Genomic DNA, 22,870 nt, shown 5'->3' on the forward strand with positions numbered 1-22,870 from the left:
TCCCACACTCCGAAGACGTGCAGGTTTGTAGGTTAATTGGCTTGGTGTAAATGTAAAATTGTCCCTAGTGTGTGTAGGATAGTGTTAGTGAGTGGGGATCGCTGATCGGCATGGACTCGGCGGGCCGAAGGGCCTGTTTCCGCGCTGTGTCTGTAAGCTAAACTAATAATTGAAGGATAGGTCTTTCCAGGACGCCAGGATTCTCCTGCTGACTTTCATGAGGTGCCACAGTATCATTTTTGAGCAACTGAAAAAGCAATAAGCTAAACAGCATCTGCAGCACAGTGGGAGACATCAGGATTGCATCAGACGGTAACTCTCGATTATTTTCAAAAGTCTGCAGAGTCTGGCTTAACCCATATCCCACTGACCCTGAGGAAATTATGTTTTAGAGATAACACCAAGCACTGACAGTACCGTGAAGACAAATTTCAGGGAGACCATTTTGCTAATCAAACTGCTTCATCCCAAAGGGAGGAGCGCAGAGAGAACAAGTGGACTCTCCGTGAAAGGCTGCAGACTGAGCGGGAGCACAAAAGGTAATGGTGCCCTCTAAAAGGCAGCTTGCGAATCACAGCTAATCAGCCAGGAGGAGGTGTGAATAGAGGAAGGCGACTGGGAATAGCGGAGAAAGAGAACCGGTTGGGACTGCGAGATTGCAAAACACTGCGAAGGTATCACAAAATGCAAGGAGTAACTCAGCGGGTCAGGCCGCATCTTGGAGAGAAGGAATGGGTGACGTTTCGGGTCGAGATCCTTCTCTCCAAGATGCTGCCTGACCTGCTGAGTTACTCCAGCATTTTGTGATACCTTCGATTTGTACCAGCATCTGCAGTTATTTTCCTTGCAAAACACTGCAGTCGTTGAGTCGTTGAGAGGTCTATGTCGTATAAGAAAATAACTGCAGATGCTGGTACAAATCGAAGGTATTTATTCACAAAATGCTGGAGTAACTCAGCAGGTAACTCAGTCTGAAGAAGGGTCTCGACCCGAAACGTCACCCATTCCTTCTCTCCAGAGATGCTGCCTGACCCGCTGAGTTACTCTAGCTTTTCTGTCTAACTGCAGTTGTTGAACATTTTTGAAGAAGAGAAAATGCCGGGAATACCTAGTAAGTTAGGCAGCAAATGTGGACAGAGTTAACATTACTGATTGATACCCTTTCATCAGAATTGCCCAGTTATGGTGTAAATGGAAAGTTGATCATCTGAGATTGTTGAATTCAGTTTGAGTTTAGTTTATGGTCACGTGTACCGAGGTACAGTGAAAAGCTTCTGTTGTGTGCTAACCAGTCCTATTTCTCTTGGGCAGCTTACAACCCAGCGGTATGAATATTGAGTAGGAAAAAAAAGCTGCAGATGCTGGTTTAAATCGAAGGTAGGCATAAAATGCTGGAGTAATTGAAGTTACTAAGTCAGTCTGAAGAAGGGTCTCGACCTGAAACGTCATCCATTCCTTCTCTCCAGAGATGCTGCCTGACCCGCTGAGTTGCTCCAGCATTTTGTGTCTACCTTCGGTATGAACATCGACTTCTCTAAATTCAAGTAACCCTTGCTTTCCCTCTCTCTCCATCCCTCCCCCATCCTAGTTCTCCAACCAGTCTGACTGTCCTCCTGATTAAAAAAAAATCCTGTATGTTTGGTTGTCACCTACCCCTATATTCTACAATTTGCTTGAACATCGTCCCCTTTGATCTCTACTTTTCACACCTTACCCTTCCCTATCTCTGTGTCACCCTCTCCCCTGACTCTCAGTCTGAAGAAGGGTCTCGACCCGAAACATCACCCATTCCTTCTCTCCATAGATGCTGCCTGTCCCACTGAGTTACTCCAGCTTTTTGTGTCTATCTTCAGAGGAACGACAATACACGATTACAATTGAGCCGTCCAGTGTACAGATACATGATAAAGGGAATAACGTGAATAGTGTTTAGTGCAAGATAAAAATTCAATACATAGTCCCGAGGACTAGAAACATAGAAAATAGGTGCAGGAGTAGGTCATTCGGCCCTTCGAGCCTGCACCGCCATTCAATATGATCATGGCTGATCATCCAACTCAGTATCCTGTACCTGCCTTCTCTCCATACCCCCTGATCCATTTAGCCACAAGGGCCACATCTAACTCCCTCTTAAATATAGCCAATGAACTGGCCTCAACTACCTTCTGAGGCAGAGAATTCCACAGATTCATCACTCTCTGTGTGGAAAAAAAACGTTCTTATCTCGGTCCTAAAAGACTTCCCCCTTATCCTTAAACTGTGACCCCTTGTTCTGGACTTCCCCAACATCGGGAACAATCTTCCTGCATCTAGCCTGTCCAACCCCTTAAGAATTTTGTAAGTTTCTATAAGATCCCCCCTCAATCTTCTAAATTCCAGCGAGTACATCCAGTCTTTCTTCATATGAAAGTCCTGCCATCCCAGGAATCAATCTGGTGAACCTTCTCTGTACTCCCTCTATGGCAAGAATGTCTTTCCTCAGATTAGGAGATCAAAACTGTACGCAATACTCCAGGTGTGGTCTCACCAATGCCCTGTACAACTGCAGCAGAACCTCCCTGCTCCTATTCTCAAATCCCCTCGCTATGAATGCCAACATACCATTCGCTTTCTTCACTGCCTGCTGCACCTGCATGCCTACTTTCAATGACTGCTGTACCACGACACCCAGGTCTCGTTGCATCTAAATGCATCCAGGACTACATTGTGTCTAAATGGAAGAAGAGATGCTGTTCCTCAAATGTACATCGAGCTTCAATCGAACAGTGAATGAGGGCCAATGCCCCCCGGCAACGAGAGTAAAAGTGAGGTGAGGAATTACAGTGAAAGTCGCTGGAATCTCAGTGTCATCCCAGCAGTAAAATGTTCAAACAAGGAACTGCAGGTGCTGGTATACACAAAAAGACACAAAGTACTGGAGTAACTCAGCAGGTCAGACAGCATCTCTGGAGAACATGGCAGCTCGGTTCATACACTCTCCCATCAGGCACGAGGTACAGAAGTGTGAAAACGCACACCTCCAGATTCAGGGACAGTTTCTTCCCAGCTGTTATCAGGCAACTGAACCATCCTACCACAACCAGAGAGCTGTGCTGAACTACCATCTATCTGACCCTCGGATTATCCTTGTTCAGATTTTGCTGGCTTCACCTTGCATTATACGTTATTCCCATATCCTGTATCTACAGTGTACACTATGAACGGCTCGATTGTAATCATATATTGTCTTTCTGCTGACTGGATAGCACGCAACAATAGCTTTTCACAGTACCAATAAACATGACAACATGACAATGCACGGCCATAAACTAAACTGGACCTCAGATCCTGGTTTACACAAAAAGACACAAAGTGCTGGAGTAACTCAGCAGATCAGGCAGCATCTCTGGAGAACATGGATCCCGAGCTGGCTAGGTTTTTCTCGCTCTCTCTCTCTCTCCATTTACACCAATCAGAATTCTTGGTCGGAATGGACAAGTTTGGCCGAAGGGCCTGTTGACACACTAGACGACTCAATTACTCCAAAATGTCTTCATTTCAACATTTTTATCATCAACATTCATATTTACGTGTCTCAGGGAATCATATCCCATCTATATGAAAGCCTTTGCAGTTCTGGCCACAATCTATCTTGCCTTCAGCAGTCAATTTCACTATTTGTGTATTATCATGGCCCCATAACCATGATTCAAGGTTCTGTATAGTTTAGTTTAGTTTAAAGATACAGCGCGGAAACAGGCCCTTCGGCCCACCGAGTCCGCGCCGACCAGCGATCCGCGCACACTAACACTATCCTACACCCGCTAAGGACAATTTTTACATTTACCAAGCCAATTAACCTACAAACCTGCACATCTTTGGAGTGTGGGAGGAAACCGGAGATTTCAGAGAAAACCCATGCAGGTCACGGGGAGAACGTACAAACTCCGTACAGACAGCACCCGTAGTCGGGATCGAACCCGGGTCTCTGGCGCTGTAAGGCGGCAGCTCTACCGCTGCGCCACCGTGCCACCCCACTCACTGTTGCTGCTACTCACTGGATATGCCATTGACCCTAACTGTGAGTAATCCGAGTGGTAAAGAAGGCGTACGGTTTTATTGGTCGGGGCATTGAGTATAACTTGCCAGGCTCTGTCCTGCCATCACCTCTCGTCCAGTCTTCTCCTCCCCTCCTCCCCCCCTCCCTACCCTCCATCATAATTAGACTGAAGAAGCGTCTCAACCCGCCACATCACCTTTCCATGTTCTCCAGAGATGCTGCCTGACCCAATGAGTTACTCCAGCACTTTGTGTCCTTTGTTTTGTAAACTAGCATCTGCAGTTGCTTGTTTCTTCTGAAGTTCATGCTCTTCGGGGAAAGACATTACCGGGTGGACAGAGGGAAAGATTCAACCTTGATTAAAAAAATTCAAGGACCCAAACAGTCTTTCCAGGTGAGGCAGAGGTTCACCTGCACCTCCTCCAACCTCATCTATTGTATCCGCTGCTCCAGATGTCAACTTCTCTACATCGGCGAGACCAAGCGCAGGCTCGGCGATCGTTTCGCTGAACACCTCCGCTCAGTCCGTCTCAACCAACCTGATCTCCCGGTGGCTCAGCACTTCAACTCCCCCTCCCATTCCCAATCTGACCTTTCTGTCCTGGGCCTCCTCCATTGTTAGAGTGAGGCCCAGCGTAAATTGGAGGAACAGCACCTCATATTTCGCTTGGGCAGTTTACACCCCAGCGGTATGAACATTGACTTCTCCCACTTCAGGTAGCCCCTGCTTCCCCTCTCTATCCCCAGTTCTCCCACTAGTCTTCCTGTCTCCGCCGACATCTTATCTTTGTCCCGCCCCCCTCCCCTGACATCAGTCTGAAGAAGGGTCTCGACCCGAAACATCACCCATTCCTTCTCTCCTGAGATGCTGCCTGACCCGCTAAGTTACTCCAGCATTTTGTGTCTACCTTCGATTTAAACCAGCATCTTCAGGTTTTTTTCCTAAAAAAATACAAATGTTGGTGTAGATTCCTGGGAACCCTTGACTGTTCGAAGTGAGGGTGGAGTGTTGGTGATAGCAACGAGAATCTTGAGCCCATACATCACGAGGCTGAGCAGTAAAGAGTGGACGGAAGGCTCCACCTCCCATACCAATGTCCTGCTCCGCCTATGGTCCCAGCAGATACCTCAAAACAAAGAGACATTGGTCACCCTCTGTCCCATGGACCACAGAATGTCCACAGGACAATTAAGGCTTCTACAGGCCCTTCGGCCCAACCTGCCCATGCCTACCAAGATGCCCCATCAATGCTAGTCCCATCTGCCTGCGTTTGGCCCTTTGAACCCTTCTGATCCTCTTTTTTTTTTTGTTAAGCTCCTTTAATTAACAAGAGGTATCTGGGCGCAAAATGTTGGAGTGCCTCTGGAGAGAAGTAATGGGTGACGTTTTGGGTCGAGACCCTTCTTCAGAGAGAGTTAGATGTAGCTCTTAGGGCTAACAGGATCAAGGGATATGGGGAGAAAGCAGGAACGGGGTACTGATTTTGGGTACTGATCCAATTGAATGATCGCATTGCCATGATCGCATTGAATGGCGGTGCTGGCTCGGACGGCCGAAAGGCCTACTCCTGCAGCTATGCTGCCCGTCCCACTGAGTTACTCCAGCCTTTTGTGTCTATCTTTGGTGTAAACCAGCATCTGCGGTTCCTTCCTACACGGTATCTGTTTAGGCACTGAACTGTCATTATTTCCTTCCTCCAACCATCGGTTCCTAGCGTTCTGTATTATCAGTTTAATGTGTGCAACTTTACAGTCAGCTACCTTCACTGTCATTGTCTTCAAGGTGTCGGATCTAATGGGACAACCATCACTGGAAATAGGTGACTAGCTGTGCTATAAAAAAATCACCTATTCTCAGGTAATACGCTCAGTGTTTAATCAGTGGACAGTCTAGTTTTAGACTCGCCTGCATTAGGAAAAGTTAATGACTATCTATGCCCAACATAATTTTATGAAGGTCACCTCTCCTTTGCTCCAGTGAAACTGTCCCAGCCTTTCCAACCTTTCCTTACAACGCAAACCCTCCAGGCCAGGCAACGTTTACGTGATTTGTTTCTGCACCCTTTCTCGTTTAATCAAGTCCTTCCCGTAGTTCGAGATCAAAACTGCACCCAAAACCTCAACAGCGAGTGACCAATGATTTGCACACGTGTAACATGATGTCTCAACTCCAAGACGTGGCGATTGTGGAGCTGCGATCCTTTGCTGGGGATCGACTGTGGAGAGCTCCAACCGCGGGGCCTGTGGACTTTAACATCGTGAAGCCCGCGGTCTCTGGTAAGAAGAGGCCGACTCGGGAGCTCCATGCCGCGGAGAGTGTTTCAACCGTCCCGACGCGAGGGCCTCAGACATTGGACCGTCGGCCGCGGCGACTGTGGATGGTTCAACAGCCCCGACCGCGGGTGAACAAAGAGGAAGATGATTGGACTTTATTACCTTCCATCGCAGTGAGGAATGTGGAATCCGCGGTGGTGGATGTTTATGTTACATTTTAATTAATGTGGATGTGTGTCTTGTTGCTTTTCACTTAATATGGCTTTCTGGTAACTCAAATTTCACTGTACCTTAATTGGTACGTGTGACAATAAATTGATCTTGAGATCTCTTGAAATCTTGAAGACTGAATGACATTGGCAAGCATACCATACACCTTCACAACCTTCTACGGGTGTTGACACCTTCTGGGAATTATATACCTAGGTCTAGAGAGTTTTGAAAGCTGTGGTCAAACATAGGCTAATTGGACAAAGCCAGTGTGGCAACTCGGTCAGCACGAACAAGTGGGCCGAAGGGCCTGGTTCCATGCTGTACAGCTCTATGCCTCTGTTACCGTGTCTATGTCTGCAGAATCTATCAGGAGAAAGGAGGGGTTAAAAGGACATTGATTACCCTCGACTAGTGCGGGTATCAGGGGTTAGGGGGAGAAGACAGGAGAATGGGCTTGAGGGGGAAAGATAGATCCGCCACGATCGAATGGCGGAGCGGACGTGATGGGCCGAATGGCCTCATTCTGCTCCTAGAACTTATGAAAGTGGGCAGCTAGAAGAATAGAGTGGGTGGCAAGAAGAAAGAGCAAGAAGAGGAAAAAGGGCGAACATGTGGAGAGAGAGTGAGAGGGGGAGAGGAGAGAGGAAACTGGGGTGGGGAGAAGGGAGAGAATGTGTGTTTTGTGTTGGAGTTAGGTAGGGGAGGAGGAGTGGAGGGAAAGGTAGCTTAAAGATGGCGAGGGGTGGTGGTATGAGACAGGCTGGGAGGAGATCTAATGTGAGGAGAGGAAAGGAGCTGCGTTTCTAATCAATATATATATATTTTTGAATCTGTCGTTAACTTTTCACTCTTGACTGCTTAGCATTCATGTGCATCCTCTGGTGTTGATCTGGCTTCATATGACAATTATATTCTCAATGCCCACAACCCTCGGGCTCCGGAACCTGATCTTTCATCTATCAATGTGAAATAGCTCGGCTTAAGCCGCTAGTGATGACTGCTAGCACTTTGTCATTGATTTCTATCTCCTCTCCTTCTGCGTGAATTCCCTTTATCGCAAATGCTCTCGTCATCCTACAATGCTGCTGTTTGCTTCCCTCGATTGTTACTTCAAACATTGTACAAACATCTACAGAAATGTATGCTGCTTTGGAGTGCCCGACCATGTCCGATTTCAGACTTCCCATGCATCTGATTAATTCTCCGCACAGCCTTTCCAAGCAGAAGTTGAAGCCAATTATTTCAATTTGATGCAATGTTCTGCCAGCGCTCCAGACCATTGTGAAATCTCGCACAGATTTCAAATTGCTGCTTTGTACCCTACTCACCAATTCTTCTCAAGTGAGTACTTTGCATCTGTCTGTGCGAGAAGGAAGGATGAAGCTGTCAAGAGGGCAAGGGGGGAGAGCAGAGATATCAGATGGGATAAAGGTGATGGAAAGGTGGTGCTAAACAGATCGGCTTCACTCGAGTCAAGCGTCAAGATGTTTAAATGTCATATGTACCGACAGCAGAACAATGAAATTCTTACTCACAGCAAGCAGCATGAAAGGCCTGTAAATACACGATGCATAGGTAATATAAAATAAACGGGACAGGGCGGCACGGTGGCACAGCGGTAGAGTCGCTGCCCCAGAGCCAGGGACCCGGGTTCCATCCTGACTACGGGTGCTGTCTGTACTGTGACCACCGCATGGACTTTCTCCGGTTTCCTCCCAAAGCACCCCTGCCACCAAGAAGAAGGTCCAGGAGCCTGAAAACTGTAACGACCAGGTTCAGGAGCAGCTTCATCCCTACAGCCATCAGGCTATTAAACACTACAACCTCCAAATAAGTTCTGAACTACATAGACTTGGGGGCATTGTTTTTGTCTTTGCACTGTTATTGTCCGCGTGCGGATATAGAAACATAGAAAATAGGTGCAGGAGTAGGCCATTCGGCCCTTCGAGCCTGCACCGCCATTCAATATGATCATGGCTGATCATCCAGCTCAGTAACCTGTACCTGCCTTCTCTCCATACCCCCTGATCCCTTTAGCCACAAGGGCCACATCTAACTCCCTCTTAAATATAGCCAATGAACTGGCCTCAACTACCTTCTGTGGCAGAGAATTCCACAGACTCACCACTCTCTGTGTGAAGAAATGTTTTCTCATCTCGGTCCTAAAAGACTTCCCCCTTATCGTGAAGCTGTGACCCCTGGTTCTGGACTTCCCCAACATCGGGAACAATCTTCCTGCATCTAGCCTCTCCAACCCCTTAAGAATTTTATATGTTTCAATAAGATCCCCCCTCAGTCTTCTAAATTCCAGCGAGTATAAGCCTAGTCTATCCAGTCTTTCTTCATATGAAAGTTCTGCCATCCCAGGGATCAATCTGGTGAACCTTCTCTGTACTCCCTCTAAAGCTAGAATGTCTTTCCTCAGATTAGGAGACCAAAACTGTACACAATACTCCAAGTGCGGTCTCACCAAGGCCCTGTACAACTGCAGCAGAACCTCCCTGCTCCTATACTCAAATCCTCTTGCTATGAATGCTAACATACCATTCGCTTTCTTCACTGCCTGCTGCACCTGCATGCCTACTTTCAATGACTGGTGCACCATGACACCCAGGTCACGTTGCATCTCCCCTTTTCCTAATTGGCCACCATTCAGGTAATACTCTGCTTTCCTGTTCTTGCCGCCAAAGTGGATAACCTCACATTTATCCACATTATATTGCATCTGCCATGCATTTGCCCACTCTCCTAATCTATCCAAGTCACTCTGCAGCCTCCTAGCATCCTCCTCGCAGCTAACACTGCCACCCAGCTTCGTGTCATCCGCAAACTTAGAGATATTGCATTCAATTCCCTCGTCCAAATCATTAATATATATTGTAAATAACTGGGGTCCCAGCACTGAGCCTTGCGGTACCCCACTAGTCACTGCCTGCCATTCCGAAAAGGACCCGTGTATTCCTACTCTTTGCTTCCTGTCCGCCAACCAATTCTCTATCTGTGTACATTTGTGGAATTCTCTGCCTCAGAAGGCAGTGGAGGCCAATTCTCTGGATGCTTTCGAGAGTTAGATAGAGCTCTTAAGGATAGCAGTGCAGAGCCAGGGGATATGGGGAGAAGGCAGGAACGGGGTACTGATTGTGGATGATCACCCATGATCACATTGAATGGTGGTGCTGGTTTGAAGGGCCGAATGGCCTACTCCTGCACCTATTGTCTATTGTCTATATATGAACATATGTGTACACATATATACTATATATATATATATATATATATATATATATATATATATATGTGTGTGTGTGTGTGTGTGTGTATATATATATATATATAATATATATGTACACATGCACACACATATATGTGTGTGTGTGTGTATATGTGTGTGTATATATAAACATAGCACAAAAAGTAAGGAAATTTGTGTTTGGTAGATTATTTCTTTGTTGTAACAATGCTTCTTGGCAATGAATCTTATACCGTTGGAAAGCCTGTTTATTTCCCTTTTAAATGGTGCCACATTTGTAAGGAACATGCATTTGTGGGATGAGCAGCAGAGCTGAGTATATGGGTTGCGCCCATGAAAAATTTGCCAAATCTTCTCTGCCAATGCCAAACAGCTTATTCTGCTGTTGCTATTGACTCTTGTTTTGAGCTTCTGGTACCCCCAGGTGCTGACAAGAATGGGATGCCATCCCACAACAGTGTGAGACCAGGGTGGTGACCAGCATGAGGAGGAGGTGCCAGGCTGTTGTGGCTGTGTATGGTTCTTCCACACGCTACTGTTGCTCCTGTTTATTGAATGAATAAATTGTTAAATTGCCAATATGTCTTGTTTCTTCAGACCAATCATCCAATCCACCAAACAACACCGAACAAGAGTCAAGGGCAGAATAAGCTGTTTGGCATTGGCAGAGAAGATTTGGCAAATTTTTCATGGGCGCATCCCATATACTCAGCTCTGCTGCTCATCCCACAAATGCATGTTCCTTACAAACGTGGCACCATTTAAAAGGGAAATAAACAGGCTTTCCAACGGTATAAGATTTATTGCCAAGAAGCATTGTTACAACAAAGAAATAATCTACCAAACGCAAATTTCCTTACTTTTTGTGCTATGTTTATATGCGTGTGAGTGTATGTGTAAGTGTATATTATGCCCACATACATATATAATATACATGTGTAAGCACATATATACATATATACTATGTTTACGTATCTATAAGAAGATAACTGCAGACGCTGGTACAAATCGAAGGTATTTATCCACAAAATGCTGGAGTAACTCAGCAGGTCAGGCAGCATCTCGGGAGTGAAGACGCTGCCTGACCTGCTGAGTTACTCCAGCATTTTGTGAATAAATGTTTACGTATCTATTGTGCTGCTGCAATAAGAAGTTCATTGTTCCTTTTCGGGACATATGACAATAAGACACTCTTGACTCTTGATTCTTGATTCTTAAAAACCTGGAGGCCAGTCTCTTTACTGGTGGGGCAACAACTGGAGACTCGTACCCAGCACTCGGTGAAGAATGGGAAGCCAGCACGAACTGTGAAATGTAAATGGTGTCCGACTAAACCCGGGCGAGCTTCAACACTGAAGAAATATCAGACTGGCCAGAAGATAATTGACGTCCAATTCAATCCCTCACCTTAGATTTTCAACCATCCCTGGGAGAATGATTCTGCTTCTGGTTCCAGTGAGGTGCACGGTGCAGAAGCAGCAACTCTCAAGAAGCTTCACACCATCCATGAAACAGCGTGGAATGGTAGATGGAATAGATGGAATAGACGCACATTAACACTATCCTACACACACTAGGGACAATTTTTTTTACATTTACCAAGCCAATTAACCTACATAACCTGTATCTCGGAGAAAACCCAGGCAGGTCACTGGGAGAACGTACAAACTCCGTACAGACAGCACCCGTAGTCGGAATCGAACTCCGTCCTACAGGGTCTCTGGCGCTGTAAGGCAGCAACTCTACCACTGTCCCACTGCGCCCCACCGTGCTATCAGAATCTCTCACATCTCCTTTCCCAGAGGTGCTGCTACACACTCTTACACTGAACTCTCCCTCATTTGGTTATTTCATTCTTGCACCCTTCTTCGGATGGCACTATCATCTTACACCAGTCTGCCACTTTGCACCCATTAGTGTATTTATTGCTGTATTTCATCATTAGCACATTACAAACAAAAAAAATGCTGCATCTAAAATTGTGTAGGAAGGAACTGCAAATGCTGGCTTGTACCGAAGTTAGGCACAAAGTGCTGGAGTGATTCAGCAGGTCGGGCAGCATCTCTGGAGAAAAGGTTGGGTGATGTTTCGGGTCTGAACACTTCTTCAGACTAGTCTGAAGTCCAGAGAAGGGTTCCAATCCGAAGCTCCATGTCTCTAGAGATGCTGCCGGGATGCTGACTCTGCAGATGGACTTGGACAGGTTGGGAGAGCGGGCAAAGAAGTGGCAGATAGAATACAGCACAGCAAAGTGCAGAGTCATGTATTTTGATAGTGGGAATAAAGGTGTAGACTATTTTCTAAATGGGGAGAGAATTCAGAAATTGGAGGTGCAAAGAGAGTCGGGAGTGCTGGTGCAGGATTCCCAAAAAGTTAATTTGCAAGTCGAATCGGTAGTAAGGAAGGCGAATGCAATGTTAGCGTTTATTTTGAGAGGATATAATATAGAAACAGGTATGTAATGCTGAGTATTTATAAGGCACGGGTCAGATCGTATTTGGTGTATTGTGAGCGGTTTTGGGCCCCATATCGGAGGAAGGATGTGCTGGCCCTGAAGAGGGTCCGGAGGAGGTTTACGAGAATGATCCCAGGAATGATTGGGTTATCATATGATGAGCGTTTGGCGTCACTGGGCCTGTACTCGCTGGAGTTTAGAAGAATGAGAGGGGACATCACTAAAAATGACCTAAAAGTGAAAGGCCTGGATAGAGTGGATGTGGAGAGGATGTTTCCACTAGTGGGTGAGTTTACGACCAGAGGCCACAGCCTCATAAATAAAGGATATACCTTTAGAAAGGATATGAGGAGACATTTTAGCCAGAGGATGTTGAATCTGTGGAATTCATTGCCACAGAAGACTGTGGAGACCGTCAATTGATATTTTTAAGGCAGATTCTTGATTAATACGGGTGTCAGGAGGTTATGGGGAAAAGGCAGCAGAATGGGGTTGTGAAGGACGGATAGAACAGCCATAATTAAATGGCGGAGTAGACTTGATGGGCTGAATGGCCTAATTCTGCTTCTATAACTAATGAACTCCAGCACTTTGTGTCTATCCTGAATCTAAAATTGTCAGCCCCAGCTGGAAAGCAAGGGTCAAGTTTGGAAAATGTTTGACAATAAATAATAATAATAATAATAATAATGCATTACATTTATATAGCGCTTTTCATATACTCAAAGGCGCTTTACAGGGATTTAGAGAACATAGGGAAGTGAATAAATAGATAAATAAGTAAACGAACAGAGAAAGGAGACAGAAGGTGAGGTGACCTTCAGTGGTTGAAGGCAGTACTGAACAGGTGAGACTTCAGTGATGTTTTGAATGTGGTGAGTGTGGAGGAGTCTCTGACGGTTTGGGGTAGTGAGTTCCATAGGGTGGGAGCAGTAGGACACCAGTGTAGGACACCAATCTGAATCTTCCAAAACTCTTTGTGCAACTCTTGAGAATGACGATGTGTCTCATGAGGCATGGTCCTGTTCAAGAAACACCGAAAGGAGAAAATAGAAAATTAAAGGCTGGTCGATCATTGCTTTACTGTGGCTCAATTTGTAGAGATAGCTAGCACAGATTTGTCAGGCAAGCCATGCTTGGCTGATTTAATTGAAAAAAAATTTTGTTGTGGAAACTGCTGGATTTCAAATGGAGTTACATAATAGACATTATAACAATTAAGGTAGGTGATGTTAAAGTGGATATAGAAGAATGGCTTTCGAAACAGCTAGTGCTCCAGATATAAAGAGAAGCTATAAATGAACTGTTCAAAATATGCCCGGGGATGTGTGATAGGACTTTTTTTTAGCTTCTATTTATCTACAATATACCCAGCATGGACGATTACAGTTACAAAGGAAGACTTAAAGAGATTATCGCAAAGATCTTTTTTTTTTCACATGGTCGGTTATTCAAAAACAGAATACTTTAGCACAATTAACAGGAGCATCAGTTAAAAGGAGCTAGATAAATATTGGAGAGGGAGAATGTAAAATACTACAGAGAGAGGGCTGGGAAATGCATGGTTCTATGGCACAGTGGATGGACAACCTAACCCTTGGGCTGAAATGTTAGGATTCTGAAAATATGTAATAACACAGTCCTTTTTTTAATGCCACATTTAAAACACGGCAAATTTCATAGCATTGACACAATAGTTTGGAAAAGGCCAAGTTAGCTTGTGTGTGACTAGATTTTAGATTTTAGATTTAGATTTAGATTTAGAGATACAGCGCAGAAACAGGCCCTTCGGCCCACCGGGTCCGCGCCGCCCAGCGATCCCTGAACTATCCTACACCCACAAGAGATCATTTTTACATTTGCCCAGCCAATTAACCTACATACCTGTATGTCTTTGGAGTGTGGGAGGAAACCGAAGATCTCGGAGAAAACCCACGCAGGTCACGGGGAGAACGTACAAACTCCGTACAGACAGCACCCGTAGTCAGGATCGAACCTGAGTCTCCGGCGCTGCATTCGCTGTAAGGCAGCAACTCTACCGCTGCGCCACCGTTCCGCCCAGGTAGAAGGGATGGTGTTATTATTTTTATTGATGATATAATCAGCAGAGAGGTTCGGTAGGTTACTCAAAATAAACAGTGTAGAAAGGAACTATAGATGCTGGTTTATAACGAAGATCGGCGCAAAGTGCTGGAGTAACTCAGCATCTCTGGAGAAAAAGGATGGGTGACATTTTGGGTCGAGACCCATCTTCAGACTGAAAGGAGGGGGGAGGGAACTGGAGGTGGGAAATGGCCAGACCAATCAGGGCCAGATGACCAAGGAAGGTGTGGAGCCCACAATGGGCCATTGTTGGCTGGGGAAGAGGTGAAAACGAAGGATGCAAATAATGGAACTAGGAGGACGACCAGAGTGAGGGAGAGAGAGGGGAGAGAGGGAATGCTGGGGTTACTTGAAATTGGAGGAATCAACGTTCATACCGCTGGGCTGTAAGCTGCCCAAGCAGAATATGAGGTGCTGTCCCTCCAATTTGAATACGGCCTCACTCTGACAGTGGAGGAGGCCCAGGACAGGAAGGTCACTATGGAATGGGAATGGGAAGGCGAGTTAAAATGTTTGGAAACAGTGAGAGCGCGTAGGTCAAGGCAGACTGTGTTACTTAATAAAGTTCATGTAAATCACCCACTATTCCATGAGCACTTCATAGGCAGTAATGTCCAATAAGGATTGTTCTAATGTATTTGGCATTTTAATGGAGTGAAACAAGATTATGAATGTTATTCTCCTCTTTGCCGGCTTGCTTAATAACTCCACCAAGGACTTTGAATCAGGAGATATTGACGTCCCTCTTTGATCTTTGGAGAATCAAGCCTAAATCCATGATGTTGCAGAGTCGCACGGTGGCGCGGCGGTAGAGTTGCTGCCTAGAGGCACCAGAGACCCGGGTTCCATCCTGACTACGGATGCTGTCTGTACAAAGTTTGTACGTTCTCCCCGGGACCACCTGGGTTTTCGCTGGGTGCTCCAGTTTGTTCCCACTATCTACCGACGTTCAGTTTGTAACTTAATTTTAGCTTCTGTAAATGTTAAATTGTCCCGAGTGTGTCGGATGGTGCTAGTGTATGGGGATCGCAGGTCGATAGAGTTTCTGCCTTACAGCGAATGCAGCGCCGGAGACCCAGGTTCGATCCTGACTATGGGCGCCGTCTGTACGGAGTTTGTACGTTCTCCCAGTGACCTGCGTGGGTTTTCTCCGAGATCTTCGGTTTCCTCCCACACTCCAAAGACGTACAGGTATGTAGGTTAATTGGCTGGGCAAATGTAAAAATTGTCCCTAGTGTGCGTAGGATAGTGTTAATGTGCGGGGATCGCTGGGCGGCGCGGACTCGGTGGGCCGAAGGGCCTGTTTCCGTGCAGTATCTCTAAATCTCTAAAAGCTAAGGTAAAGTCCAAAGACAAGGAAATTGTCTCCAGAACCTCCAGTATTTTCCGGTTCTTATCTCTGTTACAGACTTCCCTGACCCAGCTTGGCAACGCTGTGCGTCAGTATATCCAACATTACCAGCAATGGATTATCGAGACCAAGAGATTCATCAAAAAAATCGAACAAATGCAGGAGCTTAGCGATCTGAGAATGCTGAACAGTCACTGGTTCCATAATGGTTGCCTGATTTTCAGATTCCTTAAAAAAAATGGCTTTTGACTTTAAAAATATCAGAGTCTTAAGGTATTTATTAAGCCAGAAAAATGTATTGAGTCGAGAACATTCTTGTTTGGAGATGGCACTGTCACAATCGGGCCAGTTTGTGAAAGCAGGTTTCATTTTAAGGCTGAAGGTCAGAACCAAATCCATCGTGATACCAAGTGGAAGCCACAAGCAAACACTGATGTGCCATCAACCTAATGGGAAAGTAACCCACTTCACTGCTCGCTGGGTCAAAGTGAAGTTTTAAAGATCAGTGCCTTCCTTGCTGTCAACATACCTTAGTCCCTGCTGCTCCGAATGTGTCTTACTTATTTGTTCTCGATAAATATATTTAGTTCGCTCTTTCCGAATCCTACTACTTTGGAGAACGACACTAACGTGGGTTAGTACATGGAAAAGTACAGCGCAAGGACATGTCCTTAGGCTCACAACGTCCGCATCAAAATCTCATAGACCACGTACAAAATCATAAAAGGACAATAGACAATAGACAATAGGTGCAGGAGTAGGCCATTCAGCCCTTCGAGCCAGCACCGCCATTCAATGCGATCATGGCTGATCACTCTCAATCAGTACCCCGTTCCTGCCTTCTCCCCATACCCCCTCACTCCGCTATCCTTAAGAGCTCTATCCAGCTCTCTCTTGAAAGCATCCAACGAACTGGCCTCCACTGCCTTCTGAGGCAGAGAATTCCACACCTTCACCACTCTCTGACTGAAAAAGTTCTTCCTCATCTCCGTTCTAAATGGCCTACCCCTTATTCTTAAACTGTGGCCCCTTGTTCTGGACTCCCCCAACATTGGGAACATGTTTCCTGCCTCTAATGTGTCCAATCCCCTAATTATCTTATATGTTTCAATAAGATCCCCCCTCATCCTTCTAAATTCCAGTGTATACAAGCCCAATCGCTCCAGCCTTTCAACATACGACAGTCCCGCCATTCAGGGAATTAACCTAGTGAACCTACGCTGCACGCCCTCCATAGCAAGAATATCCTTCCTCAAATTTGGAGACCAAAACTGCACACAGTACTCCAGGTGCGGTCTCACCAGGGCCCGGTACAACTGTAGAAGGACCTCTTTGCTCCTATACTCAACTCCTCTTGTTATGAAAGCCAACATTCCATTGGCTTTCTTCACTGCCTGCTGTACCTGCATGCTTCCTTTCATTGACTGATGCTCTAGGACACCCAGATCTCGTTGAACTCCCCCTCCTCCTAACTTGACACCATTCAGATAATAATCTGCCTTTCTATTCTTACTTCCAAAGTGAATAACCTCACACTTATCTACATTAAACTGCATCTGCCATGTATCCGCCCACTCACACAACCTGTCCAAGTCACCCTGCAGCCTTATTGCATCTTCCTGACAATTCACACTACCCCCCAGCTTAGTATCATCTGCAAATTTGCTAATGGTACTTTTAATCCCTTCGTCTAAGTCATTAATGTATATCGTAAATAGCTGGGGTCCCAGCACCGAACCTTGCGGTACCCCACTGGTCACTGCCTGCCATTCCGAAAGGGACCCATTTATCCCCACTCTTTGCTTTCTGCCTGTCAACCAATTTTCTATCCATGTCAGCACCCTACCCCCAATACCATGTGCCCTAATTTTGCCCACTAATCTCCTATGTGGGACCTTGTCGAAGGCTTTCTGAAAGTCGAGGTACACCACATCCACTGACTCTTTCCTAGTTACATCCTCAAAAATTCCAGTAGATTTGTCAAGCATGATTCCCCTTCGTAAATCCATGCTGACTCGGAATGATCCTGTTACTGCTATCGAAGTGCTCAGCAATTTCGTCTTTTATAATTGACTCCAGCATCTTCCCCACCACTGATGTCAGACTAACTGGTCTATAATTACCCGTTATCTCTCTCCCTCCTTTCTTAAAAAGTGGGATAACATTTGCTATCCTCCAATCCACAGGAACTGATCCTGAATCTATAGAACATTGAAAAATGATCTCCAATGCTTCCACTATTTCTAAAGCCACCTCCTTAAGTACCCTGGGATGCAGACCATCAGGCCCTGGGGATCTTTCAGCCTTCAGTCCCATCAGTCTACCCAAAACCATTTCCTGCCTAATGTGGATCTAGACAAGCTAGATGCAGGAAAAATGTTCCCAATGTCGGGGGAGTCCAGAACCAGGGGACACACAGTCTAAGAATAAAGGGGAGGCCGTTTAAAACTGAGGTTAGAAGAAACTTTTTCGCCCAGAGAGTTGTGAATTTGTGGAATTCTCAGCCACAGAAGGCAGTGGAGGCCAATTCACTGGATGAATTTAAAAGAGAGTTAGATAGAGCTCTAGGGGCTAGTGGAATCAAGGGATATGGGGAGAAGGCAGGCACGGGTTACTGATTGTAAATGATCAGCCATGAGGCACAGTGGCACAGCGGTAGAGTTGCTGCCTTACAGCGAATGCAGCGCCGGAGACTCAGGTTCGATCCTGACTATGGGTGCTATACTGTACGGAGTTTGTACGTTCGCCCCGTGACCTGCGTGGGTTTTCTCCGAGATCTTTGGTTTCCTCCCACACTCCAAAGATGTACAGGTTTGTAGGATAATTGGCTGGGCAAATGTTTTTAAAAAATTGTCCCTAATGGGTGTAGGATAGTGTTAATGTGCGGGGATGGCTGGGCGGCACGGACCCGGTGGGCCGAAGGGCCTGTTTCTGCGCTGTATCTCTAAATCTAAAAGAAAATCTAAAAAAAATCACAATGAATGGCGGTGCTGGCTCGAAGGGCCAAATGGCCTCCTCCTGCACCTATTTTCTATGTTTCTATGATGCCTGATCTTATCTGTCTGCACGTGATCCATATCCTACCATTCCCTGCATATCCATGGGCCTATCTAAAAGCCTCTTAAATGGTACCATTGTATCTGCCTCCACCACCACCCCTGGCGACACATTCCAGGCATTGTAAAAAAAACCTTTGCCCTGCACATCTCTTTTAAGCCTTGCCCCTCTCCCCTTAAACCTGTGCTCTCCGGTCTTTGACATTTCCACCCAGGAAAAAAGGGTGCACATCTTTCTGTCCTTGACCCCCTCCACCGTCAGAGTGAGGCCAAACGCAAATTGGAGGAACAGCACGTCGTGTTTCGCTTGGGCTGCTTACACCCCAGCGGCATGGACATTGACTTCTCTGTCAAGTAACCCTTACATCCCATCCCTCTCCGTCCCTTCCCCCACCCTCGTCACCATACGAGTTTCACTGTCGTCCTGCTCAAGCCTCTCGACTGGGACTTGAACCCACAACATTCTGACTCAAAGCACTGCCAACTAACGCAAGACTGGTAAGGCACAGTTTAATGGAGAAACTTTAGACTTTAGACTATACTGCGCGGAAACAGGCCCTTCGGCCCACCGAGTCCACGCCGACTAGTGATCCCTGTACACGAACACTGGGCGGCACGGTGGCGCAGCGGTAGAGTTGCTGCCTTACAGCGAATGCAGCGCCTGAGACTCAGGTTCGATCCTGACTACGGGCGCCGTCTGTACGGAGTTTGTACGTTCTCCCCGTGTCTTGCGTGGGTTTTCTCCGAGATCTTCGGTTTCCTCCCACACTCCAAAGACATACAGGTATGTAGGTTAATTAGCTGGGCAAATGTTTAAAAAAAAAAAATTGTTCCTAGTGTTAATGTGCGGGGATCGCTGGGCGGCGCGGACCCGGTGGGCCGAAGGGCCTGTTTCCGCGCTGTATCTCTAAATCTAAATCTAAAATCTAAAACACTATCCTACACACACTAGGGAGACTTTACAATTTTTGCCAAAGCCAATTAATCAACAAACCTGCACATCTTTGGCGTGCGGGAGGAAAACCGGAGCACCCGGAGAAAACCCACGTGGTCACGGGGAGAACGTACAAACACCATACAGACAGCACCCGTAGTCAGGATCGATCCGGGTCTCTGGCGCCGAAAGGCAGCAACCCTACCGCTGCGCCACCGCACCGCTCATACATAAGTGTTGGAGGGATTGGTTGAGAGAGAATAGGCTGCAGCGAGACAAGTGGGATGGAGGTAGCGCAGATTAAACAGGCGGAGTAGCCTGTTACTGTGTCACAAGCAAACAAACTGAGAATATAATAAGATGTTTGAATGCCGGTCAAAATTAAATATGACGTGCTGGTTCCAACATTACTCAACTCGTTCTGAAATAAGCACAACTGGAATTATGAATGGTGTGCTTTCAATTCCTCCTCTCTACTTACCTACAATTCACTTGGTACAAGGTATGTAATAAGTACCGTGAGAAGTATAATTACAACCATCGATTTTCAAGTTCTAGTTTTTATACTACTGTCGAAAAACAAAACAGTTTTCAGTTTTGTTTTGCTCAAAAGGGAGAAAATTTTTAACTGAGTAAAACAAGTGTTGTTACACAAGCCCGAGACATTAATATCCCAAAAATTAGAGTTCCAGCTCTTCAAACTAAAATGAGACCGTAAGCTAAACAATTCAGAAGACTTTAACCATTTTTACGATGCTGGAATCTTGAGCAAAACACAGAGTGCTGGAGTAAGTCAGACGGTCAGGCAGCATCTGTGGAGGGTAGACACAAAATCCCGGTGTCATTCGGCGGGTCAGACAGCTTCTCTGGAGAAATGGTACAGGTGACGTTTCGCGTCCGGACTCTTCTTCAGACTGCTGCAGGAATGCTGGCTTCACTCAGGCACAGCACCTGATACAGATGTTAACTCCCCGCACAACACTGAACACTAATAAAATGAACCTTGTGGTGAAATATGAAAGTGCTCCACATGGAAGAAATATGCAACTTGGTAATAAGGGCGGCACGGTGGCGCAGTGGTAGACTTGCTGCCTTACAGCGCCAGAGACCCGGGTTCCACCCTGACTATGGGTGCTTGTCTATACGGAGATTGTACGTTCTCCCCGTGATCTGTGTGTTTTTTCTCCGAAATCTTTGGTTTCCTCCCACACTCCAAAGACGTACGGGTTTGTAAGTTAATTGAGTTGGTATAAATGTATAATTGTAAATAGTCCCTAGTGTGTATAGTGTGGAGTTAATATGCGGGGATCACTGGTCGGTGTGGACTCGGTGGGCCGAAGGGCCTGTTTCCGCGCTGTATCTCTAAATTAAACTAAACTAATAAAAGGCAGTGAAATATTCCTGATATTTCGCTTGGGCAGCTTCCAACGCAGCAGTGTGATATTGATTTTTCTAACTTCAAGTCACCCTTGCTTTCCCTCTCTCTCCGTCCCTCGCTCACCCTAGTTCTCCGACGAGTTTCACTGTCTTCCTGATAAATTTTATTGTCTCCTCAGCTTCTCCCCAGCTAGCAGCCATTCTACATTTCCTTGATCGTCGTCTGCTTTGATCTGTCGCTTTCACACCTTACCCTTCCATATCTCCCTCTTCCCTGACTCTCAGTCTGAAGAAGGGTCTCGACCCAAAACGTCACCCATTCCTGCTCTCCAGATGCTGCTGGCCCCGCTGAGTTACTCCAGCATTTTGTGTCAATCTTCAGTGTAAACCAGCATCTGCCGTTCCTTCCTACACAGTGAAATTATTGCCGGTTTGTAAGCGAATGCCCCAACTCGAAATTAGGTAGACATCCGGGCAGCATTTTTCCACTTATTATTCTTGCTATTGAGGGCGTGCAGCGGAGGTTCACTAGGTTAATTCCCGGAATGGCGGGACTGTCATATGTTGAAAGACTGGAGCGACTAGGCTTGTATACACTGGAATTTAGAAGGATGAGAGGGGATCTTATCGAAACGTATAAGATTATTAAGGGGTTGGACACGTAAGAGGCAGGAAACATGTTCCCAATGTTGGGGGAGTCCAGAACCAGGGGCCGCAGTTTGAGAATAAGGGGTGGGCCATTTAGAATGGAGATGAGGAAAAACTTTTTCAGTCAGACAGTTGTAAATCTGTGGAATTCTCTGCCTCAGAAGGCAGTGGAGGCCAATTCTCTGAATGCATTCAAGAGAGAGCTAAATAGAGCTCTTAAGGATAGCGGAGTCAGGGGGTATGGGGAGAAGGCAGGAACGGGGTACTGATTGAGAATGATCAGCCATGATCACATTGAATGGCGGTGCTGGCTCGAAGGGCCAAATGGCCTACTCCTGCACCTATTGTCTGTTGTCTATTGTCTATTAAACAGTAAAGTGTCATTTGGGGAGGATTATAAAAGGATGGGAACCAGTTGCTAATTTTCAATTTTATTCCAAGAAGAACAAATGCTGTCTGGCATCCATTGTGCTGTTTTCCAGCATTCAAGGGTGGAACACATGGCAAGCGTCAGTGATTATATCACGGCCATTATTTCTCCAGTGTGGACATTATCACGTATTAATTACACGATACACGCCAGCCAGCATCTCCGAGTAGATCTGTTGGCACAACCTAAAAACAGATTATCCAGAATGAAACTGTTTTGGCCAAACGCAAATATATTATGAAAATAATGAGCCCGCCAGTAATGTCAGGATGCTGGCTACATGGTGCATTTGAAACATTTATTTCATGGCACTAGATGTGTGATGTGAAACGACTCATAAAATCATGCCACGTAACCAAGGCCAAACATCTATTCCTCGCTGCAAGTGAATCACATAAAAAAAACACAATATGGCCAGCCACTTTGACCCATCCCGCAGAATAAAGAAATAGTCAGGCACGCAGTGATTTTAATACGCCAATCTCCACACGCTCTGCTAAACTGTCAACACTCAACAAAGCAATAATGAAGAGACCATTGTAGAGAATGTTTGGTGTTGCCTTCAAATGTCAACACCTCCACAATGAAACCGAACAAAATTACTACTGTTTCAGGATTCATTTATGTTAGCAAGCATGAAAACACAGGCTTTATATTCTCTCTTCCCCCCCACCCCCACCTCTCTCCCCTCCCCACCCTCCCCCTCTTCCCCCTCTCCCATTCTCCCCTCTCCTTCGCTC

General features: G+C 46.0%; 1 protein-coding gene across 2 annotated transcripts in view; it reads right to left on the reverse strand.

Annotated features, from left to right (window-relative positions):
• The window catches only part of cep128 (centrosomal protein 128), a 351,185-nt gene that overhangs the window by 203,318 nt on the left and 124,997 nt on the right, over window positions 1-22,870 (reverse strand). The window lies entirely within an intron of this gene.

Source organism: Rhinoraja longicauda, chromosome 10, assembly GCF_053455715.1.
Source record: "Rhinoraja longicauda isolate Sanriku21f chromosome 10, sRhiLon1.1, whole genome shotgun sequence".
In the NCBI taxonomy this organism is placed as follows: domain Eukaryota; kingdom Metazoa; phylum Chordata; class Chondrichthyes; order Rajiformes; family Arhynchobatidae; genus Rhinoraja; species Rhinoraja longicauda.